Consider the following 9,979-nt stretch of genomic DNA (forward strand, 5'->3'; position numbering starts at 1 on the left):
CTCTGGTAGCACTGGTTTGCTTGTGTCTCTTCCTTGTGTCACCTCCCTCACGCTGCAGTCGCAGCTGCCCGTGGTGCCAAGGTCAAAGTATCATGGTAAATAACGGTATAAGCTCCCTCGAGAATTAGGAACTCTCATAGTTTTTATTATTTAATGGTGAAAAAGTTTCGACACTGCTGGTGCGATTTGAAGACTTGCGGTGTATTTTTTTAAATTGATTTCTCACCCGCAATATAGTCAGATGAAAAACGTCTAATTAATTTAGGACAGCATTAAACTACATCGCTGCGATCGAATCTCTAAGTAATTTATTAAAAAAAAAGGAGGATTTTCCTATTTCCTCTCTCGAGCTTTCAGCTTTCTTAAGGATGGAAAATTTTCCATCCATGAAGATATCGTTAATAAACTTCAACCATTTCTCTCCCCTCTTGTCGGCGTGGAGACGTCGCGAGGGAGAGAGAACAGCGGAATAGGGGGCGTCTGCATGGGGCGGGATAAGGTGGGATGACGCCGAAACGTATGGCCTCTGATTTATAAAGGAAATAATTTCGCGGGGGCAATCCTTTACGCCGAGTACCCGGAACATGCGAGAGAGAAAGAGAGCGAGGAAGAGAAAGAGAGAATGGGCTGCACGGGCACGGCCGCTCATCTCCCTTAAAATTCATTACCTCGACTAATAGCGACGTTTAATATCTGGTCGCGGGCCGGACGTTTTACGGTAGATCACTCTAATACACGGAAACTATGACAATATCTCCGGTAACCACAATCAGCAATTATTCGCGGCTCTTTCCATCGTTTTCGTTCGTTTCGATTTTACTGTTTTTGCAGATTTTTTTTATTTTAACATACATGTAGTGTGTAAATAAAAAATGTGATGCCGAATATCGCTTTTTTAATTAGATCGACCGAGATTAGATTACGGGCAACGGTCTGTAATTCAATAACGATCAACGCTTACTCGCGTGCGACGAGAATACACGTCTCTTAATATAACATAATCTTCAGCTGTACACAAATATCGCGATTGATTTGCCCTCCTTTTACCGTGACGTTTAATTTAAAGCGCCAATTTGGCATTGGCTTCGGCTAATAGGCAATTACATCGCAAACCCTCCGTTAATTAGCCGAACCTTGTTACGAACGCGCACGGAAAAACATGGATGCGCGTTGACACAATTAGCTCATGGTGCGCGAGCTTTTTTGAAATTTAGTTTCGCTGTGCATATCGCACTCGATTGCAATATAGCCGCTCGTTTACAGCGACCGGTTATTCGCGTAAATACGTTGTCCCGCGCGAGAACGTTTACAGGATGCCGAGTCACTTCGTCGGCGAGATGTAACATTTATGCCGCGAATGTCAGAATTACACGGCGAATTTTTTTTCCCCCCCTCGCGCAACGCCGTGCCAGTTTTCGTGTTCTCTCTACCTCTCAGCCAGAGGTGCTCGACTTCCGCGCGATAGCTCGCGGCGGATTGTACTAAATTTTTTAATTCCTTACCATGCGGCTGCGTTCCGAGATGGAGGTAATGAAAACACACCGTCACGCCTAAGTTTCCCTCGCGGTACTTTGCATATTACATAAGGTTTTTGTTAGCGCTGGATTTTAAGTACTGATAAGACATGACAAAAAGAAAAAGGGGCTGAAATCAAGATCTTAAGGTATTAATAAAGAGAAAGTTTCCTTTGACATTTTTTTCTTTCCGAAGGGGATAATTTACATCGAGAACTGTCTTGAGAATATTTCTGAGAAGATGTCTTATATTGCATTGAGGAGAAACGAAATAGCTCTTTAATACATGCCAATGATTGTAAAATATACTCAAATATACTTTTGCTATTATTAACGCTATATTAGTAATCGGATTGAATTTAGTTATTTTCCGCTATATACGAGTATAATAGAGAAATTGAGGTGAAGAAGAAAGAAAACATCTTTGCACATTTTATACAGTAGAAAAGAGAGACGCTACACGTTTTGTCCTTTCCGAAGAAAGCCACGTGGAAAAAAAAAAGAATAGAAAAGTTGATGAAATATTGGAGAGCGGATTACACGGGACAATATTCTGTTGTAAACTGTTTCTCCCATCCACTCTCTACGTCGCCAAATAGATACTGGTAGCACATAGCCCATCGCGTATCATCTTTCTCGTTATTCTCGTCGCCCGCTTAATTCGTCTCCATTTTTCCGTTTGCGACTGTTTATTTATTTTATTTTCTTTCTAAGTACTTTCTCCTTTTCATTATATTTTATATTTTTTAAAATAATTTGTTATTAATAATTTTATTTGCGTGTACGTATATACATATTTTTTTAAAGATAATGATGGGCTCAAAATTGCGTTCAAAATTCCAAACTATTTTAAGTATTACTTGAAACCAAGAAATTTTTAAAATAAATATTTCAAATGTTTTAAATCATTAAAAATTATTTTATTTTTAAATTTTTACTGTTTTATTTCAATCCTATTTCTATTGAAAAAGATATATTTCGTTGTTTCATCCTTATGCGGTATCTATAAGAGAGCCTTAAGGCTGTATTACGTATTTTTAAAATAACGGAAAAATTATTTTAAAAATTACACATTATTTTAAATCGCATTTAACAGCAATACAAAAAATTTAGCGACAATTTAGAATCTAGATCAAAAACTGTTTCAATAAGAAATATTATATTATTTTTTTTATCTGTATTCTCTAATGGAAATGTATAGAAATATATTATAAAATGACAAAAATCTTTTATAAAAGATTTATAATGTATATAAATCGTAAGAAATTAGGTAATCATAATCGATTACTTTTCATATATTCGACTGTAATTTCTCAATTTCTTATAACTTAAAGCTTTATTGTAGATACCACGTTATATAAGAACTAAATTCTTAGAAGCAGAGCTCGAATTATTGCCAGATTTTTAACGACTTTTTCATTGCATCACGTTGCACTTGTTACACCTGTAGTCAATAGATAAAAATAGTACTAAAATAGTACCAAAAACTATTTATACTAGACTGTATTATATTAAATAATAAATGATCTATTAAGATCGTATATGTGAATACACAACAAGTAAGCATATTAAAGCCTATAACGGTCAAAGCTAGATCTTTAATGCTTAAATATTAATGTGAATTTTATATATACTATTATATACATGCATATATATATTATATTTGTAATCATTCGAACTTGGGCGCCGAATTTTTTCCGGACTTATAAACGCAATTAAACTACTGTAATAATATCACATATTAAATTAGATTGACAAGCAAATTTTAATAATTTGATATTCAAGTCAGCATCATATTAAAAAGATGTTAATGTGCTGAAAAACTGTAAATAAATTTATTGCGAAAAATATTATCTCGGCTGGGAATTAAACTTGGATCTTGTATTCCATACGAGTATTATATTAGCCCGTTACGCATATGACATTTGAATATTGCAAACTCATAATTAAAGTCACTATTAGCTAAAATTTGTCCGTCAAGATGACACCTGAAATCATCAAATTTGGCAACAAAATTGCTAAATTAACAACTATGCCCGGTCCGGCTTGAATTTCACTCGTGTTTAATTTTACGCTAGACAGACTCTCTAATAAGAGTCTGGGCATTGGGGAAAGCTACTTTTGATTGGTTCGCTATGTTTTAATAATTTCAAAGAGAGAGAGAGAGAGAGAGAGAGAGAGAGAGAAGAATAGATAAGAAAAAGAGCAGAATGAGAAAGAGAAAAAAAATAGTAAATGTATGTCCTTCTCTCTCGCTGATTTTGTTAAAACTTTTATTTTACATACAGAATTACGGCTAGTATCCATACTCTTATTGGAAAATTTCTAGACTATGTCGAGGCTAATTTTTTTTTTAAAAGACTTTTGAAAGCTGAATTCTTTGCTAAGTCTTTATTTTTTATCGTATAAACAGAGATACTTTACGATCTATTTAAAGTATTCGATTCCAAAATAAAATAAAATTAAATTTTCCAATTTTTGAATGTAGATCAATGTTTAGCGAATGTGTACGAAGATGACGTTGGCCATATCGTCTGGAGGCGTCTTTATGCCGCGTTGACACCTTTTTTGCGAAAGGAGAATTCGTTTTGAAGTGAATAAATTACTGTCCTTTTCCTATAATTTTGCCCCTTCTTACGAGATTTTTCTTTTACCTAATATTTCGAAACCTTCGGTAAACATAGCTCAACTTAGTTTGATGAAGGCCGGGCCATGTACACGTGTTACTTACGCTCTACGATCTCTTTCAATCTTTAATCCGTCAGAAGTGAATGTCACGTGCTAACAAGTATCAGATATTGTCAAATCAAACAGCGAATGATCACCTCAGTCCATATTATTTTGTGCCATATTTTTGTGAAATGATTTGTAAAAAATATCACATGTGTAATATGTGAAATATTCGAACATTCAGTATCGTGAAGTGACTCGTTCGGTGTATCGCGTTTCAATTCGTAGAACTTGCTTAAATATTCTCTGTGTTCTTAATTTTATTGATATAAAGATTAAGATTTGAAAAGTGATGTTCTCGTTTACGTCTCCTTTTGATAGTGCATGCATTGAAGTAGCCAGAGTGAGTCGTTCCGTCGGATTACACACACAACGCAGATTACTCCAACGCAGCAACATTGGCTGCGATCAGCAGAGAAAGCAACTGTTGCAAAATTCTTTAATCTAATTGGTCCTGCTTTTAGTTTCTCTAGACCTAGATGTATATAAATCAATTATATAAAAAAATTTTACAACAGTTGCAAAGCTATTTTTTCTGCTGAACGCAGCTATTGTAACGTTCCAACAATATTGCAGTAACATTGTGACGTTGCAGCAACATTACACTATTTCAACAATATCGCAGCAACATTGCAACCTTTCAACAACATTGCAGCGTTCCAGCAATATTGCAATGTTGTAATAACGTTATAGCAATATTGCTGCAAGCTTTTATGCTATATACATATAATATATATATATATATATATAAGAACTTGCGCTTCACAATCTGATCGCTTTTCGTCGATTTCTTTTAGTCGATTGAAAGTAAATACCTATCGCGTGTCGGAATAATGAATATCGGGATTATCGAATCGAATCGGGCGTTTGTCTCCTTCTATCATGTGTGTTGTTTTTGTGAAGTGACTATGAGAAATACGGTATGTAAAGTATGCAGAATATTCGGTATTGTAAAATCCCGTTCAGTACATTGTGTTTTACTTTGTAATACTCGTTGTTTGTTTGTTGAAGGTCCTCCATGCTTTTTTTTTATTTTATCAATGTAAAAATGGATTTAAGATTTTAAAAGTGGCACTTGAGCTTTGTTCGCGTTTACATCACGGTTATAGGTCTCTTTTGGACTGCATTTAGAAACTTTATTCGGGAGCTTCATTTTATTTTTGTTTAATATTTGGTGAACAAGAATAAAATTATACATGAATGCACCTGGGTAAAGTTTCTAAACGTAGCCTCCGAAAAATGCACACATTGGCGATTCGTTCTCGTGTAATAATTTGTGCTTAGCGATTTCGCGTCTTTCAATCGGTCGGAAGTGAATAGTGCGTGTTAACGAGAGTGTTGAGAGTTTTTAATCGAATCGATCCATTTATTTATCTTTTATTTAGCCGATATAAAAATTAAGATTTTAAATGAGTGTCGCTTGCTATTATTCTTTCCTCACGCTCCGCATCTTTCAGTCGAAAGTAAACATTAACGTGTTGACGAATATCAGGAGTTTTGACAGTTTCTCAGTAGCATTTTTCGAAGTTCTACAGTTCCTTATAAAAAAAAATATATAAAATAAGTTTTACATTTTTTGTTACTAAAAAAAAATCAAATTATGGCATACTTCGCAAACTAGCACGACATTTGCTCTCGAAAGTAAAGAAATTTGTCATAGGGCTATGAAAAAGTGCTACTAGAACTTTTCATTATTTTTTTACGTTAATAAAACATCGTGCTTCATAGATGCACATAAAGTTGGATGATAAGTTTATAATTAGCACAGTCGCAATTTTTCAAATCGGTTAAAACGATAAAATGAAAAATAAATAAGGCAATAAATTAAAAACGTTAAATTTATATATGTGTTTTATACTCAATTGCTACACAGTGTCTGTGTCAACTTAATATAGGTGTCGTCCTTTCTTTTTCCTCGACTTGTTTCAGTAATTCTTTTCCCAAAATTAAAGCAGGTGGGGAAAAACACGGACGAAAGAAAAGTCATCCGGTTTTTTTTTCTGTTCTTTTCGGATTCTGAAGAATTACTTTGAGATGAAACTTCTAGCAAATGTATTAGTATCGAAAGTTATACTGTCAAATAATGTATAAATGTCGCTATTGCGTCTTTATGAAATTATTATTCTGAATTATTGCAAGTTCGCAGATTACAATGGCAACCACGATGTACGCCTTTATTTGCCGCTAAGTGATACTAATGATCGTTTTGTACGAAGGCTCGAAACGAATTGCTATATACATATCGGATTAAACATGAATTATTATGAATATTTATATCGGCATTTCCCATCGCACTTTATGAATTTATTTCGACATTCGATAAACTCGATTTTCCAGTGAATACATTTATCCAGCCAATCATTATTCGATCACAGAGAGACGGCATTACACAAATTGTAATTTCAATTTTATAATGCATTGTTACGCAATCGTAACGATCGCGAAAGAGAATTGTTTGTTCTCATATTCTTGAAATGTTAACTCTATGAAACTAAAATTAAAATGAGAATTCTGTGAAAGTGATATTTTAGACTTCCAACGCGTTTTTAAAATCGCCGATTCAATTAAGCGAGACATTGTTCTTCCGCCGCGCTGGAGCTTGTCGGAGTTTCTACGTTCCTGAATATTCGACTGTCGCTTTCCTCGTTCTCCTCTTTTTTTCAGTTTGCTTGTTAAACGGGCAGTTATCGGCGGGATATTGGCGGCCGGGAATAACTCTGATGACGACTATTAGCCAAGTTTTACTCCACACTCATCCTCCGCTGTGCGATATTCACCGAAATTCATTCCGACGCGTCGTCGCGAACGATGAAGCGACGAGGGAGGATGAGGGAGAAAAAAAGAAGAAATAACATACGACTTGACAAGTTGGCGTGACGTTTATTAGACATTAAGTAGTAATACGGGCGAACGGGTCAGACAAGAGACTAGCCGGGTAATAAGGGACGGGTTAGGAGAGCCGTCATACTAATTGTAGTAATTCCGGCATCCACTTTGGATATTTAATTAAGTTTCCGCTGACAAGCATCTACTTACTGGAAGGGAAGCGCAAGGGGTGCGAAGTTCTTACCCTCGGTACACACTGCGTTCTGCTGTCTCCCGTTTTCTTATCCCATCGTCGTCCTCGTCCTTGTCCTCGTCGCCGTCATCGTCATTGCTTAACACTGCTACGTAACATACCGAACTGCTTAACTACCGAAACCCGCGCGACTCACTTTATTATTATATATAATTATTTAATATTCTCGCGTACACACTCCTCCAGGCTCGGGATGAAAGACAATGTGAAAGACTGCAATTGTTTAGCATCTTGTGTCCGACTAAAAAAAATTTCATCTCGTTCCGACAATTACATCATCGATTACCGGAAAAATAGAACGTCATATTTTGTCATCGTATTTAATTACGTCACCGTGGTGAATAGTGCGCTAACTATGGCCATGGTCATAATAATACGTGGAAAAGAAAAAGAAATCGCCGAATAACGATGAAACAAAGTTTCGTAGACTGCAATGGAACGAGTACTATATATGTATATATAGTATATACATACTATACATGTCTTCAGTTATATTGGTTTTTATATATTCTTTGTATAAGGGCTGTATAGCACACAAAATGATATAGCTGCATATGTATAGCGTAAGTTTGTACTAATGAGCATCCAGCACAAAGTCACCATATTGATTTACACTCTTATTGATCGGTCTTAAGGCCGTAGCACAGACTTTCGTATAACTAGGATTGGCAGTAACGCGTTATTTGTAATAACGCCGTTACTTTATTGATTGTTACCTTGTTGTAATGACAATTTGATAATGACATTGTAAATTTTTTATGACAGTAATAGTAACATCAGAGTTAGAAAAATCAATCGTTACTTGTAACGGGTTGAAAAAGTCATTCGTTATTGAAAAAAATAACTCCTTTTTCCATTAATTTATAACATGTTACTTTTTTACTCGCGTTACTTGTAATGAGTAACGTTACGCATTACTCGTCATTTATTACTTTTTTTTAGTAAGTAACGCGTAATGATGACAAATTACTTTTCAAAGTGATTTTTTTTCTAACCTTAGTACAACCTTAGCGTTTAGTTAATTAGCGTTACCGTCATAAAAAATTCCAACATCGTCATCAAATTGTTTACTATAGAAAGTAACGACAAAGTAACTGAAAAGTAACGTTTGCCAATCTTGCGTATAACGCATAGTGTGTAAGCGAATCAATTAATCAGAATCTTTCCTTTCCTTCTCTTCCATGGAAAAGAAGAATTTCGATCGATTTTTATGCATTATGTAAGAGTCTGTGCTACAGTCATTATGTTGTACATGTGCACAGTTGTCATTTTGTGTGTTATAATCCCAAGGCCGGTATTCATAGTTCGTTCTTATTTAAAAAATTTAAGTAACAAAATATTAATTTGGTGACTTGTAACATTTTAAGATTGTATTAATGTTTAGACTGCCGGCATTTTTTTCATTAAAAAATAGTGATTTTTTTTCTCAAATATTTTTCTATATAAGTAACATACCCATGGCGCAAAATTTCGAGATTTGTGCAGAAAAGTGGCTTTCCCGACAAGGAACATATGATCAAATATAAAAATGTTTATTTTCTAAAAAATAGTATATTTTGGAAGTTTTTGGTATCGCTGATTCTGAACATAGATTTATAAAATTCGAGGTCTAAGCACAATATTGATAATATAAATAAATATAAACGTATAGACTCATGCAAAGAATTTTCCTTAATTAGCATTACCGATATGGACGTAGAAAATTTGTAGCTCCTTTTTGACTTTTCTTTTTTATTTGGTTTTTAAATTTATTTTTTGTATTTTTTTTTACTTTTTTTGTTCTATAATTTTTTTATTTTTTTATATATTTTAATTTTTTGTATATTTTTAAATATATTTTCGGCAACATGTATACAAATATGTTTAATATAATATTTGTATTGAAAATACCACTAAAAATGGTGGTATTTAAATCACATTTAAAAGCTACAAAAATGGCTTTCCCAGCAGTTTAAAGGTTAAAAGGAGGTCTATTGACATACATTTTGTTACGTCAAAACATTGTTGACCTGCGATTATAATTGACGTTTCAGTTACGGTCATTTTTGTGCTTCAGTTTTAAATACAAGAACCGAATTAGCTTAAGATTGTATATTTTAGTATGACGCAATGAACTGTTTTTCAGTAGTGCAGACACCGTTTATGCCAATAATCTGAAGTGATTCTCAAGTATTTCAGAGTAATTTATAAATGGTACGTCTAGAGAGTGAAGATAGCCAGATAGCTACCTAAATATCGTGGCAGACGATCCTTCTCCTTGCTAGCCGCGATGGTATTCCTTCTATTATCTATTGTCCAGACCAAGATTTTAGTAGGGCAGTATATAAGAAGAGCCAGACACATACACGTATACGCGAATGCGGTCTCCCATTCGATTTCGTAAAGTATGAAGCTATCAAGAGCAATGGTCCGAGAAGGCCAGCGCAATTACCAATAACTCTTTGACGTGCTCCGTCTACGTTTCCTTTTGCCACTCGAAACATTTCCTTGTCCCGGTATCGTTCCGTCGAAGATTCGCATAGAATATTTCCATCTATGGCAATGAATGATCGTTTAACTTCACGCGATAATTTAAAAACGCATGCAGTAATTATTATTGGCGACATTTATTATCTTTCTCTTCTTTTTCTATAGATATTATTATCGATATATATAT

Source organism: Trachymyrmex septentrionalis, unplaced genomic scaffold (genome assembly GCF_001594115.1).
Source record: "Trachymyrmex septentrionalis isolate Tsep2-gDNA-1 unplaced genomic scaffold, Tsep1.0 scaffold60, whole genome shotgun sequence".
Classification (NCBI taxonomy): Eukaryota; Metazoa; Arthropoda; class Insecta; order Hymenoptera; family Formicidae; genus Trachymyrmex; species Trachymyrmex septentrionalis.